Source organism: Ranitomeya variabilis, chromosome 2 (assembly GCF_051348905.1).
Source record: "Ranitomeya variabilis isolate aRanVar5 chromosome 2, aRanVar5.hap1, whole genome shotgun sequence".
Lineage (NCBI taxonomy): Eukaryota > Metazoa > Chordata > Amphibia > Anura > Dendrobatidae > Ranitomeya > Ranitomeya variabilis.
The window spans coordinates 613,494,175-613,519,072 of NC_135233.1; the positions used below are offsets into that span (position 1 = coordinate 613,494,175).

General features: G+C 43.4%; 1 long non-coding RNA gene across 1 annotated transcript in view; it reads right to left on the bottom strand.

Moving 5' to 3' along the window:
- The window catches only part of LOC143807325 (uncharacterized), a 265,411-nt gene that overhangs the window by 10,434 nt on the left and 230,079 nt on the right, over positions 1-24,898 (bottom strand). Inside the window, exon 4 of the long non-coding RNA XR_013221698.1 lies at positions 453-532. This is a non-coding gene — a long non-coding RNA (uncharacterized LOC143807325). The remainder of the gene's footprint in view (positions 1-452; positions 533-24,898) is intronic.

Genomic DNA, 24,898 nt, shown 5'->3' on the forward strand with positions numbered 1-24,898 from the left:
ATGCTGTAAGCCATGCCGCCCCCTCTTTACTAACCCTCTCTCTGATGGCGTCCTCCAGGGAGGATGACATTTCTGCCGAAGCAGCTAAATCAAACCTATTGACAGCGGCCAGAATCGCGTCAGGCACCTCCTCACACGCTGCCAGCTGCCTCAGCACAAACTGTCACCGGAAGTGACGCACTCACCACCAGGGGAAGGGGGGGGGGGAACACGGAGTTGTTTAACCCTTTCCTCGCGTTCCAGAGAACAGGGGAAGGAAACCAAAAAACAACTTGGTCGGCCAGTCATCGGGTCTCCGGCATATAAAGCCGGGCCCCCGCATTATGTTCATCTAAAGACTCTATTTACTAAATACTAGAAGTAAACTTGCGCGCTCCTATTCAATGTACGCCACGGAGATGTTTAGAAGAATAGTAAGTTCTGTGTCAAAATTGATCCACAGATACACTTACCTGTTTAGAAGTCATGGCAGTCCAAGAGAAGAATGCAGTTCACAGTCAACAATATGTGGTTTTATGCAGACAACACAACTCTGGGGGGAAAAAAATGAATAAAGGATGATTTTTACACATTTAAAAAGGAAAAAAATAATAAAAACCAATCATTATGCGTATTATTAGATACATAATATATTTTTATGGAAGTTTCAATCTGACTAATATTTTTCACAAATAAATATTAATTGAGGCTTTTTTTTGCCGATTTGGCCTTTCCAATATATGGCAAACTGTGGCTATGTTGTGACTGGCTAAGATTTGACTTATTATTTCATGGTTCATTTGGAAGCAATTAGCAACAATTGTAATAATAATAATATTATATTAACTCATCTACATTTTCTGCTGTTATGTTTTTAACAACAGTTATAGAGGTTGACCACTACTTGCACAACCCCTTCTTAAATTAAACTGTGCCTATGTTAAATAACGACATTATATATTCACTTCCCGGACAGGCGTTCCTCCAGGATGCTGGCATAGTGTTTGCCAGTGCTTTCGATTACTGATGAGCGAGCATGCTCGGATAAGGTGTTATCGGAGCATGCTCATGTGCTAATAGTGTGTCTTCGGTGTGCTTTAATACTATGTTCAAGTTGCCTTATCTGCATGTCTCGCCGATGTTCAACAGCCGCAACACAAGCAGAGATTGTCTGTTTATTAGTAGTAGCCGATCACAGACAATCCCTGCATGTGTTGCGGATGAGACATGCAGAAGCTGCGACTCCAATATAGTATTAGAGCACGCCAAAAATACTCTATCAGCACACAAGCATGTTCAGATAACACTATAACCGAGCCCGTTCGCTCATCACTACTTGCGAAACATTGTTATGTCAGTCACAACTCTGTAGCTGGGTGTCCTGGGACAAGGGGCTCCTTCCCTGTCCCCAACGCTAGTGGTGCACAAGCTCGCCCTGTTCCCCAGATTACTTTTGATGGTGAAGATGCCGGGGCCACGTACCTTGCCTTAGCTCCTGAATGCGCCCTCAGTCTGTACCCTTCCCCCACCCAGGGAAAAGGGGAGTAGTAGTGTACCGTAATACATCAACTAGACTAACAAGGTAATACAAACAGGGGTAATGAAAAACACTAAACATACAAATAAATTCACTGATATAACAGAGGTATGCACCGGGGAGTGGAGGATGGGGTTAAACCAAAGTAGGAGAAGAAAGGGAATTATCACACACTCAAAACCTAGCAACAATCACAGATAAATCCACCAAACAACTTCTTCTATAATAACCAACAACCTCCAGCCATGCAGCATATGCTAGCTCTGACAATAAGTGCTAGCCAGGGCCCAGATTATATAGGAGATGGGAGTGGCCACACCGTTTAATAAGAAGGTGAAGTGCTTCTAATCAGTGCAGGAGGAGAAATGAGTGCTGGAATCTATCACCAGTCACAGGCAGTCACAGGCAGAGCATCGGCATCACTGGAATGGTACTGGGAAATTAGAATATAGCATTTTTATTTTAAATGTAGAAAATGTTAAATGTAGAATTGTTTTATTGTTTTATTTAAAGGGGTTGTCTACTACTAGGGCAACCCCTTCTTAAACTAAATGTTCGGCCCTGATAAAAATAATAATATACTCACCTCCCATGCTGGCGCCGTTCCCGCAGTGCTGGCACTCATGGTCCCGATGCTGTGGTGTGGTGGAATGACATGTGATGCCCAGCGCCCAATCAGCGCTGGCGTCACTGTCTCCGCTTACAAACTAAACATGAAGAGAAAGTCCGGGATGAGCTGATTCCTGGCTTCCTCTTCATATTCAGTTTGTCCCAAGGTGAACACAGTGATGCCAGTGCTGATTGGGTGCCGGCGTCATGTGTCACAACACTGCATCACAGCCATGGGGAGGGTGAGTGACGACACGGCGGGAACAGTGTCGGCACAGGAGGCGAGTATAAGCTTTATTATTTTATCGGGGTCAAACATTTAGTTTTAGTTTAAGAAGGGATTGTCCAAGTAGTGGACAATCTCTTTAAGTCTTAATAGCTTTTTGATTTGTTTTAAGATAGAGACCAGAAAAGGAAAGGAGAAGAACTGAATCAGTACTGAAAAAAGAAAAATAATTAAAAAGGGAATGAACCCCCACTAGTAGAACAGCCTCTATCAGCCCACTAAAACGTAACTTTTATTATTTTTGCAAAAAAAAAAAAAAAAAAAGAAATTGAAAATTATATACAAACATATTAAGTTCTGTTGCATCAAATACTTATTTCATGTAATAAAATTCAAATTAATTATGTAAAAATCCTACAATGTGATTTTCTGGATTGTATTTTTAGATTCTGTCTCTCACAGGTGAAGTGTACCTACGATAAAATTTATAGACCTCTCCATTCTTTGTAGGTGAGAAAACTTGCAAACTCGGCAGTGAATTAAATACTTATTTTCCCCACTGTATATATTTGGGTCATATAAGAGTTAAATCCATTGATATTGTCACATATTGCACTTTTAGTGACTACATTGGACTACTGCCCTATTCCTAATTAGTATCTAGACAACAGTGCTGTATTCGGGCGCTTTCACATTGAGTTTTGGTACCCGTTTATTGGTCCCGTTGGGGCTTACGTCTGAACTCCCTGTAAAATGGTATTCGGGCATATGCACCGACAGGGCCATATGCTATAATTGTGAAAATAGAGTGAACATCTACTGGAGGCGGACACCCAGATGTAGTAAACGGCGTCTGAGTGTCCATTTCCAGAGGGTGTACAGTACAGACCAAAAGTTTGGACACACCTTCTCATTTAAAGATTTTTCTGTATTTTCATGACTATGAAAATTCTAAATTCACACTGAAGGCATCAAAACTATGAATTAACACATGTGGAATTATATACTTAACAAAAAAGTGTGAAACAACTGAAAATATGTCTTATATTCTAGGTTCTTCAAAGTAGCCACCTTTTGCTTTGATGACTGCTTTGCACACTCTTAGCATTCTCTTGATGAGCTTCAAGAATAGGGCTAAGTGCACACTGTATCTGTGCACTCATTCTAACGTATACCATGCATTGAATACTATACTGTAACGTTCCCACAGGCCCTATTCAACAGATAGAAGCTAAAAGTGTGTTCTTTCGGCCTCCATCTAGAAAGTTTTCGTCACCTACGAAAAGGGCCTCTCTGACCTTTCCCGGCACCTGCGCACTGCAGTACTTTGCTCTGCCTTCAACAGGGCAGACAAAGTAAGCCTGCGCTGGAGCCGCGGCAAGAAGACAAGAAGAGGAAGTCATCTGATGAAGACAGGAGGCGCTGGACCGGATCACGACGCCCATCAGACCCGGACCGCAGCGGGACCTCCCCTGGGTGAGTATAATAAAACCTTTATTTCTCATCTTTCAGGTTACATCGGCGGCTTATCTACAGCATTGCAGAATGCTGTAGATAAGCCCTTGATGCCGGTGGCCGCAGCTCATATACGATTTTGGGGGGTGACAGACTCCCTTTAACTATATAGGAAAGCACAGCAGACTACGCCTTCCTATGGATAGAGACTCTGAAAAAGTGAAACGTATACCGCATTGTATATGTTTCTTTGCAATCGATCCCTATAATGGACAGTTGCCTAAACATCCAACCATCCACCCTGACTGTAGCCACCGTCGGGTGCATATTAGTAATGACTCTGAGAGAGTGTGCTTGGATAAGGTGTGTTAGGGCTGGCGGAATGCACCGAATAAATATAAAGATGGTAATAAGGTGCGTTCACAGCCCGGGGTCCACCGTGCAGAGATGGAACCTGCTGCTAGGCAATGGCGGCACTAAATGGCGATACTACGCCAGAATAAACACTGGTTCCTTCACCCGGTATGAACTGATGTGAACTCTGTTGCTTCACAGAGTCGCAGGGTAACAAAGGAAACGCTGTGCCCTGTTAGCAGTCACAGGGTGCAGCAGATGGACGCTAGTGGGATCCCTGAAATTCACCCCCACTATTCTGGTGATTGCGCTCGCTCTGACCCTCATTGGCTTTTGAGCCCGCGCCTGAGGACGCCCTGAGTCAGATGCTGAGATTAAGCAGGAGTTCCCACCCTACACTGACCGGTTGTAAGGAATAATTAAAGATTTACCGCACAGAGTGCGTACAGCGCCGCACTGGCGGACGCCACTAACCACCCTAACTAGGGCTAGGAAAGCGCACTAGTTGCGCACAGCGCCGCACTGGCAGTCGCTGCAAATTGACGCAGTAAACTCATGCCTGGTGATGGATGGCTCAATCACTCAAGTACATTCAACAACACTAGGAATAGGTATGATTCGGAGCTTTCACCAGATTCAGGCATACATCCACACACACACGATTACAGATTTATACTAGTGCATGGCCATGCGAGCCTTTTATAGATGTAGCCTTCCAGGACCTTCCTAGTGGTCCAATCGGAGCCGCTACAGGACCTGAGCATGTGCCCTCCAATGAGAGGTCGTCCCACGGGCATGCTCAGTAGATGAAAATCAGGACTTAGTCCCTGGAACGTCTGCTCGCTGCTGATCAATGCTGGTTACAAAGGCTGAACCTGGGGCGGCCGCTGTAACCAGCCGCATAGTATCAGCTTGAGCCAGATGCTGGGACCGACGTCTCTGCTGAGCAGACTCCACTGCGGCTGGGGAAGAATGGGAGACCGCAGAGGACATGGTTTGAGATTCCCCCTGTGCAGCGGTGGGAACTCGACACCTAACAAGGTGTTACCTGAGCATGCTTGGGTGCTAACCGAGTGTCTTCAGTTTGCTCGAAAAATATGTTCAGGTCCCCGCGCCTGTATGTCTCATGCTTGTTCGACAGCTGCAACACATGCAGATTAACAAACAGGCAATCCCTGTAGGTGTTGCAGTTGACGAACAGTTGTGAGACATGCAGTCTCAAGGACTAGAACATATTTTTCGAGCACGCTGAAGACACTCGGTTAGCACCCGAGCATGCTCGGATAACACCTTATCCCAACCTCTTGGTATCAGGAATCCATGTCACCCAGAAGGTGGCGATCGTGTATGCCGGTCATAGTCCATTGGCAGAGCATGTAGAGACTGTGTCCATGAAGCAATTTCTGGTCATTACAAAGTTTCATTCCATGCAACCCAAACTACACGTAAAGTGTGCTTACAAAATCTCAGGCTCTACAGCACTTTATATAAATTCCTCCAAACATCTCCATCTCCAATTCTGTCATAAAAATTATTTGCTTGCTTTCATAGACAGTTCAGTTAATGTAATGCAAAAAGCATGTTTTGATATCGCTAATATACGGCGGCAATGAAGCCATTCACAAGGGTTTAAGGAGTTTCAAACATCATTCATAAAATCCAGAGAACAAACTAAAATTGAATACTATTCATCACGCAGGACTTTTTTTGTTTTTTTTAAATAAAACATCTAAAATCTAGATGAATGAACAAATTACATTCTCTTCCCTTCTGTAATGGAATCTTCAAACATGTAACTCAAGTCACACGACAAACGTTGCGAGAGGCAGAGCCGGTTTCATTACTGTATATATTTTCTATGGAGACGTGGGACAGGAAATTAATGCTTAGATTTTGTGATCAAAGCACGTGTGTATTTTTACTTAATATACATCATATCTCATTTACATGTGATACAACTGGGGTAAAATGGGCCACGTTATAATTTCAGGAACTGGATAAGATTATCAGAAATGGGGAGTGGGGGGGGAGTATTGGTCAAATTTTTCGGATTCCCAATGGAAATTGGTTGCATATGTTTTATTTCCCTGCATTACTGAAGATTTGTTTAGTCATTGAAAAGTCAGGACTTACATCATTCTTTCTTCTCTAAGCTCTCCCTGTCAGTCAGTCCCATCAAGTCACCATCGAGCTTTCAGTCCTCACCCCAGTACACCAATGTTTTATCCATTTTTTTAAACTTTGGCCATAACTTCTAGTTTTATAAAAGTTTTATAAAAGTTTCTATTTCCATTTAAGCAGACAAAAGGAAAAAAGGACACAGCTATACTAAAAAAATGGGAAGGAAAATTGTGAAAATTCTACAAAAATGAGGATGAGCCGGATATTGCTGACTCTCCATAGTAAGTAAAGAAAGTTTGCAGGAGTTCATGTTTTATGCATGCCTCTAACTTGTGATTAATGTGCATAACTATACACCTGAAAACGTCACATACATTAAATATATATTCAGCATTTATTTTCTTTTTGTCCCCGATCCGGCACCAAGAACCATCACGGCTGTTTTTAATAGGCATTTCCATTAGCTCTATGGGCCAACCCAAGTCTAGTGCTGTGCCCATAAGTAAAATGAAGAGTAATTGAGTCACTGCTCTCCGCTTCTGTCTCAACTCCGCAAAGTGCTGCGAGCAAACTACCAGGATACACCTTGTTATAAGCAGACAGGCACCTATCTGGCGACTCCTGCCTTACAGGTGGCTGGGCAAACAATCAGTCATGAGACAATGCTGTTTATGTCCTATTTCCACCCGAATTTCTATTCTCAGCTCAGAATTGTGCATCACAAGTTGATCTTTTTTTTTTTTTGCAAGGTTGCAATGTACACAGAAAGCATCTTTATGCAACGCTGATTATCTATAACAGTTACTATAGCTAAGCATTTCTCTTAGGCACATTTGCATTGTTATTACTAGTCTAAACATATATCACTAGCTGTTATAAGCACATACAGCAATACATCTATCGTTTGCACACACGGTGTTCAATAGTTTTTTGGCAATGTTGTGAAGTACAGACATCTGCAGAATATAAGGGGTTAATATGCTTTGCGGGATTTTCACTTTACAATATTAACAGAATAGCCAGCTATTAATTTGTAATATATATTATACACATGCAAATATGTACATATACATGGTTTTTTTTACGTCTAGCAACTTTAGACCCTGAATCCAAAATGTGTCATTACATTTTGGATACATTGTTAAAGATTTGTTTCAAGACTCAAAGAATATATATATATATATATATATATATATATATATATATATATATATATATATTTTTTATTTTTTTTTAATTGCACTTTCTAAATGCTGAACCATTCGTGATGCATGAAAATAAATCAGGGGTATCATCTTTATATGACTTTATATTTTAACTGTGTTTTTAAGGTACAGCCGTGATAATGATAACATTCCACTACATGTCTGTGTTGATAGATGGACAGACAGATGAGATCTAGTAGATCGCTAGAGCTTGTAAGAGATCAGTTGACAGGTTATATTTTATAATACTGGTAAATAAACGTCTGCACAAACATCTCTGAGATAAACTACTGCTCCTTCATCTGCAAGGAATTGTTCTGGACTACTTATCAGCCAATTCTGAGACTGATGTGTGACTGACAACAGGAAACAACAGATTCATTGTAATCTATGGAGGGGCTCGATGCAGGTTTAGTGGGTTTTTTGCCTTCTTGTAGAGGTTTATATTTGATCACCGGTTGTCACAGTTTTTACACTGTTTTTCTTGTGGAGTTCTAGGAAATGTTCAGTGCAAAAATTAATGTTTTAATAATGTAAAAGAGAACAAGACGCACAAACAATGTACACAGCTCCGGATCTATCTGCTCTCATTTAGATAAATTGCCATATTTCACATTGATTTACTGTTATTTATTGCACCAATGTGGACAACTCACAACTGCTTCTACTAATGCTGCAGCTGTTTTCCTAACATTGGCTTTACTCTTATTTCTCGATTGATAACAGAGGGTTAGATTTAACCATGTGTAAATTTTGTCTTCCCAAAGTTCATAAATGGGTGATCTGGTTTGGAATTACTGCTCGACCAAATAAGTATCAATGGCTTTGTCCTCCCGAGGACTATACTTATCCTTATATCTACGCAATTTATAGACAGGAATTTCAGATTGAGCCGAATTGTGCTCTTTAATGTGGTGAGTGACAAGGGGTTCACAAAACGTCCTGTCCTGTGATCACTACTTTATGACCCATATCACATTTACAATGCCCAATTGCTCCATCTGTGTGACTGATATCATCCACTATTGTGCGTTGCCCACTTGATGCCGAGTGCCCCTTTAAATTAGTAAGAAGTAAGGCAGGTGCAGACGAGAGAATCGGGACGATTATGCTGCACAGAGTTTGATCCGATTCTATCGGATAGACGAAGGAGAAAAAAAAGTCTCCATCTTCTCCATTGTATCACTCCGTGGAAATCGACGACAACCAAGTGCAGTCCGATATTTTCACGACTGAATGGCCGAGTGCGATCCAAATATCAGATCAAACTCGGGCATGCGGCGATTTTTTGTTTCTGGACAGATTGTCCAAGGAAGAAAAAAAAAAAAAAATTGGACATTTGGACGGCGCCATAGATTATTAGTGGTCCGAGTGCGATCCAATGTTTTGGAGGATCGAAAATACGCTTGTCTGCACCTGACCTTACTTTGCTCTTGACAGTGAACATATTTGTGCATTGCCGTATGGCCACTTTCTTTCTAAAGCTTTCGAGATCAGGTGTGTGCACATGTACCGGAGAATACACCTTCTTAATTTAATCAAAAACACTAAAAAACAGCAATCAAAGCTCACAAATGTAAAAAAAAAAAAAAACATTAAAAAAATAAGAAAAGCAGCATAGTCTTGCCACAGACAAAATGTAATTTGGAACATCTAACTGGATTTCCTTAAGTACCATAACAGCGAATTTGTGTTAATTATATGTAGACGGAGTTTGTTTTTTTATGCTCTTTATTGTTGCTTTAAGAGCAGCTTATTGCACATCCAAATCTTCTCTATAAAAAGAGCTCTTTTCAATTGAAAACCATAATGCAATTGTTTTAGATTTTCAGAGAACATCACTAATCATATATTATTACCTCGGATAAAACCCAGGTCGGCAATATTGGCGCCATTTAGACAACGCAGAAATTTTTAGATTTTTTTTTGCTTCCGGCATTATAAAAATAAATGCTTGTAATATTTACACAGTGAACTGCGTTTTAGGCTACTTTTAATAGCTCGAAGACGCCAGAATCCAGACGGCCTCTGGTAATGGTTTTAAAAAGTCATTCAAACTTATTAGTGCAGCAAAGGCCAGAATTTAAAGATCCTCTAATTTCCAAGCGTGATCATTTTAAAATAGATTTACGGCAGAAAATAGTGAGATCCCTGGGCTAAAGCTGTATTTTTTTATTTTTATTTTTTTTGTAGCTAATAATTTAATAATAATTTTGAAGATTTTTTTTTTGCAGTCACAAATATAAATACATATAGGTAGTGTCTCCAAGTTCATCATGCAATTCTTTAATAAGAGCAATAAATATAGTTTACAATGTAGATAAATCTAAAAACAAAACATGACACAAATTGTTAATCTTGTACATATCCCCATTAATTGCCAAAGCGCAGGCATATGCTTTATACACAAATATTTGCAAGGCAATAAGCATAATAAATAGGTTTTAGCACACAGATTAATCTTAATAGTTACAAGCTGTTAATCCTATACATCAGATAATAATTTGCAATAAATAATTGTTTACAATCTTGATATTTGCATGTCTTGGGTTTTAGCAATATGCAATAAAGAAATGTAATTTTAAAATAATTTGATTGTGAGACAGCCAGGAAAATATTGTAAGTCGTGATTAACTGAAGGGAGATTTTGGTGCACGAAATTGTGAGGATGAGGCTTTAATATGAGCATCCCTTCATTATTGCTGCAATAAATATTTTAAAAGTTAAGTTTAGTCTCCAGCAATAATAAGGGATATTTAGAAGGCAAATAGAAATGTAATTAGTGATATATTTCATTTTCTTTGTTCAAGGGGGCGATAAGATAGACGTAGACTCATGGATTAAAACAGGCAGTGTACAAACAACGCTCCCACCAGACCTGAAGCAAAGGAGGAATGTAATAAAAATAATAATCATTATTATTATTATTATTATTCCGCAGCTACAGACACCTGGGATTAAATAAGAATATTTTTAGTATTCTGAGCAGATTTTACAGCATTGATCCAAATATTTCCCCAAAAAATAAACCTGTGCTATGATCTTTTTTAAGCAAAAAGGAACAAAATAACATTAATATTTTATAAAGTGCTAAAGAACGTACTGATTTTATGAATCTTCAAGTGGATTGCACAAAGTATCTAACAGATTTTTTTAGATTTTTAGCCCTTTCCTAAAATTATATATATTTACCCCCTGAAATAAAATTGAATTTGCTCCCCCTTTTCTCATTATGTCTCAGGAAGAGACAGTATGAGGCTTCAGAGCATTTTTATAGCTTACCTGCAATTCCTATTCTGTGTTGTATCAGTACAAGGCAGCTAAAATGTAAAGACAGGGAAGTTTCCCCAGCATGGCCGGGTTCAACGGTTGTTCCTAAGGATCCCTTATTGCCATTATCTAACTTATGACATCTGTGTTTTATGAAACTAGACTTAAGTCTAATGAGTGGCGACATTTTTAAACGTTGTTACCGGGAGTTTTGTTACATCTAGGAGGAAATCAGGAATATTATACAGACTACCTATTCTATAAAAAAATATATATATGTGTACTGGAGAAGTGTAGAAGGTGCTTCTCTGGAAATGAAAAAAAAGAGACTTCCTTATAGCCTACAGATGTAAAATGCAATATCAGTCCTTAAGTGGCACAGCAACAACAGAGGAGATCACAAACCAGATGAAGCATATAAATTTCCTATATGAACAATTGTTTTCATTTTCCTCCTATGCCACCAGATATTATAAGTAGAAAGTAAAACAGAAGTAAATATGTTCATTCCACTCTTGTGATCAGTGATAAATGAAGGGCTATTGAGCTCAGGAAAGGTCAGGCAGAGCTAAACCGCGCGCTCCGCGTCCCCGCACCCTGTGGGTGTACCTACACTCCCACCAACAGGCCATCAGCGGGACTACACCACTCTCCTCTGCTACTACAAACTGGTTTTCTCCAATACTAGCAAAAGTGATCATCAGATTTCGCGGCCAATTAACTCTTTTCATTTTAGGTGCTGATTGATATGGACTCTTCTGACCATGCTAAAATTCAATAGATTATGTCCAGTCTTCTGTTATTGTCTCCATCGGTCTGGATGCCGGTCATTTTACATATTTTCCCCATAATTCGTTCTTAAAGTATGTCTAAAATTTGTAAGGAGTAAGGTTTGACTTGATCAAGTATTCCTTTTTTTCCCTTAACTTTATTCTTTAAAGTCTTCATCATTCTTAGGAGTTGCGGCTTATACCATCCGGTTTCTTAGGGCTCGTGTATATGACCGAAAAAATCATTTTGACAGATGGCAGTCATCCCCATGTTATTCTAAGGGCCGTGCACACATCCGATTTTTGGACTGGGTCACTTCGAAGAGAAAAACAAATCACAGCATTCCTGAGTTGCATTCGATCGGATCATACTCGGCCATTCATATGGATAAAGTCGGACTGCACTCGGATGACATCTAGGTGTGCTTCAATTTTCATGAAATGACAATGTAGAAAAAAAATTGATTGTCCATCTCTGAGAAAAACCAGATCACACTTAGATCAAACTCTGGTCAGAGTGTGATTAGTATAATTGACCAGATGAGAGAAAATCAGTGTTGTGACCGAGGTGTAAAAGTCAGTGCACTTGAAACAGTGATTTAATGAGTGCAACCGCATTCACTCCTATTTTGTATCATATTGAAAGTGACCAATAAATAGGGCAGCACTAAATAAATTGCAAGGAACGTTGCCAGAAAAAGCACACAAATATCAGGCACTGTATGGAAATATTTCGGGGAGAAATGACACAGGAGCCATTAAAGGGAAATTTCAATTTTATTTAAAAGTGTGTTTTTTTGTTTTTTTTCCAGAAAACCCTTGTAACAATGCCACTCACTTGGGAGCGATATGAGGTATCACAGGAACAGTTTCTATTTTAAAATCCATCTGGATTATCGCAGTCCTCATAAACCACGTCACAAGGAACTCAAATACAGCCCTTCTTCGGCTCAAAGTAGAACATAAAGTAATAAGGCTACGTTCACATTTGCGTTGTGCGACGCAGCGTCGGCGACGCAACGCACAACGCAAACACAAACGCAGCAAAACGCACGCTAAAACGCTGCGTTTTGCGACGCATGCGTCCTTTTTGGCCGAAAGTTGGACGCAAAAAAAATGCAACTTGCTGCGTCCTGTGCGCCCTGACGCGTGCGCCGCAAAAAACGCATGCGTCGCAAAACGCAGCACAACGCATGTCCATGCGCCCCCATGTTAAATATAGGGGCGCATGACGCATGCGGCGACGCAGCGGCGCCCGACGCTGCGTCGCACAACGCTAATGTGAACGTAGCCTAAGTCAACACAATAGTGCTGGTTAGCCTGCCTGGCTTAGAGTCTGGCTTCTTAGTTCTTTAGCAAAGGCACTCAGTACAGGAGATCTGCACAACTCCATACACACAGCCCCCTGTGAGACAGACAGCTCTCAATTTACACAGTGAACCACACCCAGGGGTGAAGATATCATGAGCAGCCGTCTCTCCCAACTCTTCAGCTGCTCACAATCAACTTGTCATGGCTGATTAACCCCTTTAAGTCCTATATGTACTAAAGCATCACTACATGTTTATCTCCCATCCACTTGGTGTCTTAAGGCCCCGTCACACATAGTGATTTACCAACGATCACGACCAGAGATACGACCTGGCCGTGATCGTTGGTAAGTCGCTGTGTGGTCGCTGGGGAGCTGTCACACAGACAGCTCTCTCCAGCGACCAACGATCAGGGGAACGACTTCGGCATCGTTGAAACTGTCTTCAACTATGCCGAAGTCCCCCTGCAGCACCCGGGTAACCAGGGTAAACATCGGGTTACTAAGCGCAGGGCCGCGCTTAGTAACCCGATGTTTACCCTGGTTACCAAAAAAAACAAACAGTACATACTCACCATCTGATGTCCGTCAGGTCCCTTGCCGTCTGCTTCCTGCTCTGACTGAGTGCCGCCGTACAGTGAGAGCAGAGCGCAGCGGTGACGTCACCGCTGTGCTGTACTTTCACTTTCACTTTGCGGCGCTCAGTCAGTGTGGGAAGCAGACGGCAAGGGACCTGACGGACATCAGATGGTGAGTATGTACTGTTTGGTTTTTTTTACATTTACGCTGGTAAATCGGGTTACTAAGCGGCCCTGCGCTTAGTAACCCGATGTTTACCCTGGTTACCAGTGAAGACATCGCTGGATCGGTGTCACACACACTGATTCAGCGATGTCAGCGGGACCTCAACGACCAAAAAATGGCCCAGGCCATTCCGACACGACCAGCGATCTCACAGCAGGGGCCGGGTCGCTGGTACGTGTCACACATAGCGAGATCGCTACTGAGGTCGCTGTTGCGTCACAAAACTTGTGACTCAGCAGCGATCTCGCTAGCGATCTCGCTATGTGTGACGGGGCCTTTACAGCCACCTTACAATCTTCTCCCTTGGTTGCAGTTTGTTTTAACCCCTTAGTGATAGTGCCAATTTGGTACTTAATGATCAGGCCAATTTTTACAATACTGACCACTGTCCCTTTATGAGGTAATAACTCTGGAATGCTTCAAGGGATCCCACTGATTCTGAGACTGTTTTTTCATGACATATTGTACTTCATACTTCATGTTAGTGGTAAAATTTCTTCGATATGACTTGCGTTTATTTATGAAAAAAATAGAAATTTGGCAAAAAATGTGAAAGTTTTGCAATTTTCAAACTTTTAATTTTCGTACACTTATATCAGAACGTGGTGTCACACAAAATAGTTAATAAATAACATTTCCCACATGCCTACTTTACAGCACAATTTTGGAAACAATTTTTTTTTGTTAGGATGTTATAAGGGTTAAAAGTTGACCAGCAATTTATCATTTTTCCATCAAAATTTACAAAACCATTTTTTTAGGGACCACCTCACATTTGAAGTCACTTTGAAGGGTCTCTATGGCAGAAAATACCCAAAACTGACACCATTCTAAAAACTGTGTAGCGCCCCCACTGCCGCAGGGCCGAGGGGTACCCGGTACCGGGCCTCTGAGTCTCTGCTTCTGGGGTTGTCACGGCGGCTAGGCCCCGGTCCGTGACCCTGCCGTGGGGCGCACAGTGAATGATAGGTGTGGATGTTGGTGGTGCAGTTGTGGGGGCAAATAACGAGGACACCAGGTTGCAGTCTCTTTACCTCTTTACTGGAGATCTCTGAGTCCTCAGTCCAGAATACGGTTCACCAGGCTGCGCAAGTCCAACCGGTCCAATGGCACCTCCAGAGTTCTCCTCACAGGTGGAAATCAGTGCCCTCCTTCTAGCGCTGTGTGTTGTAGTCCTTCCCTGCTGTGCTCACGGAAAGTACCCCACAACGGTTGTGTCTGTTTCTTAAGTTCCCTCACAACTCGATTACTTGATGTTCTTCTCGTATTCCATCCCGCCCTGTTATTCAGGTTGGAACGGCACCTGTTTGTCAGGTAGGCCTGGAGTTCTTCCGGGACCCTAGAGACGCCCCTCTCCCGCAATTGCCCCCCAAGACTTCATAGGTGATATGTGTTAGACAGCCCGCCTTAAACTGACTGCCCTGCCGCTGTTTGGAGTATGGCTTGAAGCTGTATGCTATTCCACTCCCTCGGCGTTCCGGCCACCGGTAGTGCGCCTCAGTAGGATGTTGCTCCGGTCTTACAGCATGACCCCTACTGGTATTCTCCTTTCGCTTGATCTCGTTTCTCACTCAGCACAATCTATCTCGCTTCTAGTCCTTTCTTAGGGCACCGCCGCTATGCTGAGCAGGCACGGTCCCGTTACGTTCTTTCCAATGCCAAGCCTCTGTCAGGATCCCACCCCTGACAGAGGCCCTACTGTCTCTTCCTCCACAACACCCTCTGCCACAAGGTGTTGCTTTGTTCAATCCAGTCAGCTTTCTCCTCTAACTTCCTGCCTGACCCCCAGTTTACCCACTATGGTGGGGAGTGGCCTAATGAATAGAACCCTTAGCTCCCCCCGGAGGCCCAGCTGTGAAACATATTGGTGTCTGTGATACCTGCTCAGAGGAACTCCTTCAGTGCCATCGAACGCACCATGGCTCCCCATAGTGGCGGATCCACAGTACTGCAACGACCAGGACTCTGGGGCGCTGCACTCCCCCCTGGTTAAACACAGTACTCCGGGACTGGGAAGAAAACAACAATACAGGTTAGCAAAAAGACATACAATTTTGTTGAGTGCAAAACAATAAGTATACTTGAACAGGCTTCCCTTTATGGGAGGTGAGGACACTTTTAACGTTACAAACATAATTAAATATCATAGCAACAGGCTCCAATTAACTCTCATTACCCAACCGGGTATTCTACTAAGTGCAAATTTTGTGAACAATAATTTAACATTGCCTTTAAGGATTCACACTCTAAATCCACTAAAGACCTTCCTATAATCACATTATAAGGTATTCTAACTTTTCATTCGCCTTCTTTGGAATCTGCAGGACCGCCTGTCCTATCGGCGCCAGACCTACTGCCTCTCCTTTCTGTTACAGGACCGCCCCGTTCAGCCAGGGCCTACTGCCTTTTCAACTACTATACATAGTATAGAACATAACTTTACTTTCAATTTGAGAACACTGAGCCGGCTCTACTTGGCTCCTATAAGGACTCGCTCCCTAACCCCTACGGGTTCACTCTCTGTCCTTAGTAACGAACTAACTTTCTATGGGGACTCAGGGTTTACCTTCTATCCTCACCTTCGTTATTACTTCCTTTCTTTCAACTATGCAGGACTCTAATTCTTCCCCTACGGGCTCTCTGCATCTTTCCTTTTAAAGAACATTATCTAGGTTTCACATTTCAAACAGATTAAACACACATAACTTTTCTTTATGCATAACAGTTACATTTCTTCCAGAGCATCATCATATTACGGTTCTAAAACAGTATCACTTTCAAGTTTAGGTCACACATCCCCCTTAAGAGGGGATCAAGTCTTTCTGAGGTAGCTCGTCTTCTCAGCCTACCAGTCTTTGCTCAGCAAAGGTTCCAGAACGGTATCTTCGCAGAGTCTTTAAGTAAAACCAGTAGAAAGCGCCTTTAAGAAGGTGCAAACTATTTACAAGCAGTTTGTATCATGCACTGTTCATGATTCAGCAGTTTTTATAACATTGTGGAACAAAAAGTAAAAATGAAAGTGAAAGCAAAAATAAAAAGCAATAGGGATCCCGGGTAAACAAAGGGATCCCTTTAAGAGTTAACCCAGGACGGGTTTTAGCAGCAAAACAGCAAGGAAATAAACAGTTAACTATTTACAGTTTCAGGTTTCCGAGGCTTAGTTGGACGGCTTCCAGGGCTGCACCTGGCACTTAACCCTTCTTGGCCTGGGAAGAGTGAGGTCCAGGGTTACACCCAGTGCTGGACACACGCCGTTAATCCGTCTTTCATGTATGGTTAAATCATGCGCAGCGATGGAGGTCTGCGCAGCTTGAGTAGGGGCATTTGTTGCAGCAGAGGTAGAGGCTGCTGCAAGATCAGTCACTGGAACGGGGTCAGCAGCTGTGGCACCAGCAGTCACGGGAGTGGTGTCAGTCATCAGGGCAGGGTCGTCCTTCATACCTGCTCCAGATGCGGTCCCTCCGGTGCCGGTCTGCTCCGTCTCCGCTGGGGTCTGGAACGCTGGTTGCGGGACCTTGTGCTGCGGCGTTGTCATCTCTGCTCGCAGCATACCCCTTCCCGGCAGCGCCTTGCTTTCCAGCTTCGGAGCGCTGGGACTTCTTTCCCGCTCCGGACCAGATGAGGCTGCCGACAGATGTCTGGTGAGGCTCCTGATGATGGCCTTCTTCCACCCGGCCTCGGTGCTCAGCTGCGTCCGCCGGGATCGGTCGCCGAGCTCGTCCACTCCGGCCTGCAGGAATTCAGCATCAGCGGTGGAGGCCTGGTTGCGGTGCCCCTCCGGGTAGCTGGGGGAGTCCTCGGCTCCGACCCCACGCTCCGGCTCCGGGTGGCTCGCCATGGCGTCCTCCATGTCTCTGACTTCTTCTTCCTGGTCCTTTTCCCGCTCTCTCCTTCGTGGGCGGTTTCGTTTTCTCTGTCTCTGCCCACCATTGAGGATCAGGAGGCGGATCTCGGCTGCTGACGGACACGTCCTCAAGGGGCCGAGATATTTAGACTGGGCGGCCATTGTCTTTCGCGCTCTTCAGCTTGTTCACGCCCACTTCCACGCCCTTCTTCTTCTCCTGCGCTCTCCTCAGCGCTGCAATGGCGGCGGTCTTGGCGCGAACTTTTGGCGGCAAGTGACAATCCACAGTCTTTGCAATAAAGCACAGTCCAAGCACAGTAAATCACAGTTCCAAGGCACACATGACCTGATTCTTCAGGCTTAAGTAGATCCTGTTCGTGACGCCAAGTTGTAGCGCCCCCACTGCCGCAGGGCCGAGGGGTACCCGGTACCGGGCCTCTGAGTCTCTGCTTCTTGGGTTGTCACGGCGGCTAGGCCCCGGTCCGTGACCCTGCCATGGGGCGCACAGTGAATGATAGGTGTGGATGTTGGTGGTGCAGTTGTGGGGGCAAATAACGAGGACACCAGGTTGCAGTCTCTTTACCTCTTTACTGGAGATCTCTGAGTCCTCAGTCCAGAATACGGTTCACCAGGCTGCGCAAGTCCGACCGGTCCAATGGCACCTCCAGAGTTCTCCTCACAGGTGGAAATCAGTGCCCTCCTTCTAGCGCTGTGTGTTGTAGTCCTTCCCTGCTGTGCTCACGGAAAGTACCCCACAACGGTTGTGTCTGTTTCTTAAGTTCCCTCACAACTCGATTACTTGATGTTCTTCTCGTATTCCATCCCGCCCTGTTATTCAGGTTGGAACGGCACCCGTTTGTCAGGTAGGCCTGGAGTTCTTCCGGGACCCTAGAGACGCCCCTCTCCCGCAATTGCCCCCCAAGACTTCATAGGTGATATGTGTTAGACAGCCCGCCTTAAACTGACTGCCCTGCCGCTGTTTGGAGTATGGCTTGAAGCTGTATGCTATTCCACTCCCTCGGCGTTCCGGCCACCGGTAGTGCGCCTCAGTAGGATGTTGCTCCGGTCTTACAGCATGACCCCTACTGGTATTCTCCTTTCGCTTGATCTCGTTTCTCACTCAGCACAATCTATCTCGCTTCTAGTCCTTTCTTAGGGCACCGCCGCTATGCTGAACAGGCACGGTCCCGTTACGTTCTTTCCAATGCCAAGCCTCTGTCAGGATCCCACCCCTGACAGAGGCCCTACTGTCTCTTCCTCCACAACACCCTCTGCCACAAGGTGTTGCTTCGTTCAATCCAGTCAGCTTTCTCCTCTAACTTCCTGCCTGACCCCCAGTTTACCCACTATGGTGGGGAGTGGCCTAATGAATAGAACCCTTAGCTCCCCCCGGAGGCCCAGCTGTGAAACATATTGGTGTCTGTGATACCTGCTCAGAGGAACTCCTTCAGTGCCATCGAACGCACCATGGCTCCCCATAGTGGCGGATCCACAGTACTGCAACGACCAGGACTCTGGGGCGCTGCAACTGCACGCCTCAATGTGCTCAAAACCACATTCAAGAAGTTTATTAACCCTTCAGGTGCTTCACGAGAACTAAAGCAATGTGGAAAAAAAAATTTACATTTTACTTTTTTCACAAAAAATTTACTTTGGAACCTTTTTTTTTTTTTTTTTTCATTTTCACATGGGTATCAGGAGAAAATGGACCACAAAATTTGTTGTACAATTTCTCCTGAATACGCCAGTACCCCGTATGTGGGGGAAAGCCACTGTTTGGGTGCATGGCAGGGCTCAGAGGGGAGGGAGCCCCATTTGACTTTTTGAACGCAAAATTGGCTGTAATCAATGGTTGCGCCATGTCGCGTTTGGAGACCCACTGATGTACCTAAACAGTGGAACCCCCCCAATTCTAACTCCAACCCTAACCCCAACATACCCCTAATCCTAATCCCAACCCTAACCACAGCCCTAACCCCAACACACTCCTGACCTTAATCCCAACCATAACCCTAACCACAAACCTAACCCCAACACACCCCTAACCCCAACCCTAACCATAACCCCTAACCACAACCCTAACCCTAACACACCCTTAACCCTAATCCCAACCCTAACCGTAATCCCATCCATAACCACAACCCTAACTTTAGCCCAACCCCAACCCTAACCCTAGGCCAACACTAACACGAATGGAAAAATGGAAATAAATAAAAATTTGTATTTTATTATTTTTCCCTAACTAAAGGGGTGATAAAGGGGGTTTTTATTTACTGTTTTTTTTTTAAATTTTTGATCACTGTGATAGGGACTATCACAGTGATCAAAATGAACCAATAAAAACATTTTCCTATTGTTGCCGGGTGCCGGCCGGCAGATCTCAGCGGGCGGGCGCACTGCACATGTGCCTGCCATTTTCTTCCCTGAAGATGCCGGCGGCTCAACGGGACTTCATGGGGGATACAGGGACACCGGAGGTCGGGGGGATCGAGGGACCCCATTTCCCTCTCTTCTGATATGCGATCACATCAGAGGAGAGAAATTTAATGGGAAATCTGACTTTTTTGCAGTCAACGTTATTCAGTTAATATTGGCGATCGCAACACTGGGGTCAGCAAAAACCGACCCGAATCATGTTCTCTGGGGTATCGACTACCCCCAGTAACCGAGACCTCAGAGAAATTCCAACTCTGGGGGGCGCTATACACTTATTTCTCAGTGCTGTTAAAAAGCATAGCTGTGGCATAAGTTCCCTTAAATGCCACCGTTAAAAGGCGTATCGGCAATTGTTAAGGGATTAAAAAGACAAAAACAACTAAACTTTGCACTATTCACCCTCCTCCGGTTCAGAACTCAGTCTCTGCTGATGCTCCCGGTGTTTGTCACTGTCGAGAGCGCTGTAGCCAATAACTAAGTTCAGCGGCTTTGCCCGAGTTCACAGCACAAGCCTCTCAGAGCTGTTGCAGACAATAAGAGACACAGGGAGCAGCAGCAGAAACTCAGCTCTGGACCTGGGAAGGGCAAGTAAAGAATGTTTTTTTGGTTGTTTGTTTTTAAGGAAGAAGGTTTTTCTGAAACTGGAAAGCTTCTTTATGCAGAGATCAGAGAGCTTTCTCATCATCCTGGCCATGTAGGCTGAAGATTGGATGTGGATAGGGGATGATCTCCAGCACCTTCCTGCTAATTCAGAACCAACCTGAAACAAACCGCAAATAAACTTGACAAAAGTCTTAAACTTTTGCCATATTTTTAAATGTTTGTAGCACAGAATGAAGGAGGAGATACTAGCCCAAAATGGGAAGCCTACCAATCATGAATTGCAACTAGAGGCATCTCCCAACTTTTCAGCTGGTATGTAGTGAGCACACTGGGTCAGAGTATACTAAGTAGAGGGGGATAACCCGGCCTCGTTACACTTGGTAGTGTAGCTCAGGCAATTAGTAGTTCAGAGCTCCAGCCATAATTTGTAATGTTCCAGATCAGAGCCAAACAACGACGTGCTTCCTTTCGAAAATATTATTGTCTTAGCTGCAACAACAATGTGGTTGAATTCTGTTAGCTCCTGTTAAAAAAAGATATCCAGGCCGCCGTGTCAGAATTCACAGTCTCGGGGGATGTTTCATTGATTTTAAAAACCATGGAATTTGAACCGAGTTGAACCCACATTGATGTTTCTCAAGTCGTCATGGACAAAAGGGAGAGCAAATTATTTGTTTCTTTACACAGGCTTTGAAAGGTTTCCTCTATGAGGAATGCAAAGCTTAGAAATCCGCTGTGATGAATGTATTAAAAGGTGATGTCTCAACTTCTTAAATGGGCAAAAGTTCGAATTGTTTTTAAAAACAACCACCTTCCGCAATTTATTTTTTATAAAAAGTTCTCTCTGCTCTCAAAAGGGGAGGCATGTTTAATTTCATAGTTTACTGCTCGTTGACTAGGTTACTGGCTACCTCTGCAGTCTATCAGCGGTGGCCTGTCTTGAAGTCAAGTGCACACTTGCACGCTCTGGAAGCGCATCTCTGAAGCTGGTAGAATCACTAGATCTGGCTAGCTTCAGTCTCCCTGCACTCCTTAGTGCTGCAGAGGAAAACTACATGAGAGAAGGGGTAATTTGGACAAACCGCTCAATTATACTAGCGGCCTGAATGGTCAATCTTCAGGTATACACCGCCACCGGTAAACAGGCAGCCAGGAGGCAGAGGAGCAGTGGGCTCCAGGCTGTACATCCATGCCGCTATCGTAAGCAATCACTGGACCTAGCGTACTCAATGAGGACCACCAATGGCAGTTATTGGCGATTGAAGAAAAAAATACAAAGACCATCGGGGACGACCAATGCTGGAGCTGTCGAGGGTTTTAATAAGTGAACGAATATATATTTATTTTTATAATTTTAGCAATTTTTCTGTTCTTCTAATAATATTTTCAATTCTCAAGGTACCTACGTGAAGTATATACTCCAGAGTTGAAATATGGTGCTGCCCTTCTCCCAATCACCTTGGGTGCCTTGCTTTCATTAAATCATCCTGATGACTTTCTCTTTAAAAGAATAATTATTTGAAACTTTATTCAACTCTATCTGCACTGGAAAGTGGAGTAGACAAAGATTTGGTAGTGATGCGCGTAACGGAGGTGGGAGATGTTGTTGGGGCTAGCATGGGACAAAGTGTAAAAAAAACACTATTGACTTGTCCAAATGGGGTTAATCTGTAGGTTAATAGCGCTCTGAAGCTGCCTCTTGACTGCACTGAAAGCCCCGCTGCCGGGAGGAAATGAACTTCATTCTTCCCTGCTACCTCAGGATTTCAGTCACTGCTCAGTACATAGTGCTGGAGGCGCAGTATGTCTGCCGCTCACTGACTGCCAGCTCAGCATTAGAGGCGACCGTCAGTGCAGCCGTTCACTATGCTTTGAGCAGTGACTGAAGCCGCCCCAGCCCACCTGCATAACTAAAAGCCCCAAGTTGCCGGGAGGAATAAAGGTAGTTTCCTTCTGACACTGCAGACTCTGGGCAGCTTCAGAACACTAATAACTTGCAGATTAACCCTAGATCTGCAGGTTAATAGCATTTTTTAGATGACATGCTCCCTTTAACTCAGATATCTAAATGACCAGTGTAAACATGTGCAAGATCATCCTCTTCACATCATTAGCAAGCAACAGAGGAAGGCACCAAATTGTAACTCGATGTATATATTTTGCACCAACGTTTCTCAGGTTCACACATTTTCACAATTTAGTGTTTCTTAAAGTGTCTTTACCTGTCTGAACCCTTCCTAAATGTTCTAGGAAGTTCAATTATCCAAATTATCCACCATATCTATGGAGAAGTTCCAGGTTTGCAGGCTCCAGTATATATTCAGAATACTGGAAGCACGTTATAGTCTGTGAATGACACTGGATGATCTCCTCGTCACTTGCATATACTTTGTTGGTGGTGGTAGTAGCATAAGATAACTCTGCTGGATATGATTACAAGTAGATCTAATACCTACATAAGTAATACAGGCAGTTCTGCCTGGTTTAGGGACTATCCAAAAGGTTTATAGAAGCAAAGGGGTCTCTATTTTGAAGTTACAATGTCACCGAGATCGATAATTCTAGCCAGAACCCTATGACTCCTTGTCAATATATTCGGGTACAAATCTCCCTTTCAGATTTAAAAACCTCAAATGAATATTAAAAAAAAGCATAAAAAGAAAAACTAAACAACTCTAAGGCCTCAAATTGAAGTAAATAACAGAAATTAATTAAAACATGAAGACTGACTGCGATACGTTGCGTCATAAATTAGAGTAATGGATCCCGGTAACTCCCAAATGTCATAATGCTGTATACTTTCTATTAAATACATTCAGAATGAGCAACTGGGAAGGAAATATGGAACATTTTACAGAAAATAAAACTATTAATATATTATCGACTTTGTGGATAAACTGATGCATTTATGGCTTCTCTATGCCAAAGTGACTAGGGAATGAGCTCCCCTCTGTGCAGATGAAACCCACAGAGGCACTATATCACTTTATATTTTGCTGGCCTGCCTGGTGTTTTTCTTGTCTGAGTAGGATTACAGGCAATGGTGAGCGAGGAATTCATATCACAATTACAATGGCTGGGTCTGCTTTACTGAAATGCTACATTATCCTGGAGGGCAAGAAGGAAGACAGCCAAGGGGCTTTCATCAGCCAGTTACAGAATCCTATGTGCAGCCCCATCTACATGTACTGTTACTAGAAAAAATCCAGTGGTATGTACTTAAAAGGGTATCTTTTCAATTTTACCACCTATTCATAGGATGAGGGATAACTTTCAATTTGTTGAGGGTCCAAGCACTGTGACCCCCACTAATACAGAGAACCAGGACTGGAGATAGCCAAGGGCTGATCTTCAGCATTCCCGCAAGAATGAATGGAGAAATGTTGTGCATGATTGACCATTGTTTCATTCATACAGAGTCCCGGGATCTCAGGATTGGCGAAGGGTCCCAGTAGTCAGAAAGTTATCCCCTATCCTACATTCGCAATCAAAATTTGCCAGACACCATTACACATTATGTTTATTAGCAAAATGTACAAACTTCCTGCTGTTTGCAATAAACCAATCCAAACAGGAACAACTTGAATAACACATAATTTTTTTAAACAAAATTTAGCACAAAAAGCCATTTTTGCTGACTATGGCCGTCTCAGAATAATTCACCTCCCTGAATAGAGCGCACATTTGTTTCCATGACCCGAATGTAATAATCAAGGGTTTTATTGTCAGGTGTGCTTAAGATAAACCACATTAAATACCCGGACAGGCTAAAGGATTGTTTTTTGCAGGTTGGAAATATGGCTGAATCCCGCTATACAAATTGGACGGATGTCGGTTGAATGATGGTTCGGCCAACAACCATCTCTCCAATGTACAGCGCTCATTTGGCACAGTGCTCCTGTGTTCTCTATGAAATAGTCATTGCCAGACATGTCTGACTGAGGCTGATCTCCGGGAAACAATAAAATCGGCAGGCAGAAATCAGACACAATCAATACTTCCCCCAACGATAACTTGTCCAGTGCTCCCATACATCTTAGACTGTTGGCCGTATCCATCAATATTGAAGAGTTTGGATGATTTTAGACTAATGTGTAGGAGTGCTTAACTCAAATGAGTGGTTCAAAAAGTTAAAGGTAGAGCTCATTGCCTTGCACAAACAAGAAGAGGGCTACTAAAACAAAATGGCTAGTGTTCCTATAGATACAGCTGGAAGTGGAGGTCACATAGGAACACTGGCTACGTGACCTTGCCATGGCAGACAGAGGACACCACTACCAGGTGCATCCAGATTTCTCAGGAGACAGGTGGTAGGAAGTCATTGATTCACTGCAAAAAGACCAGTAGCAAAATGTGGTGGCAGCAATAAGGAGGAA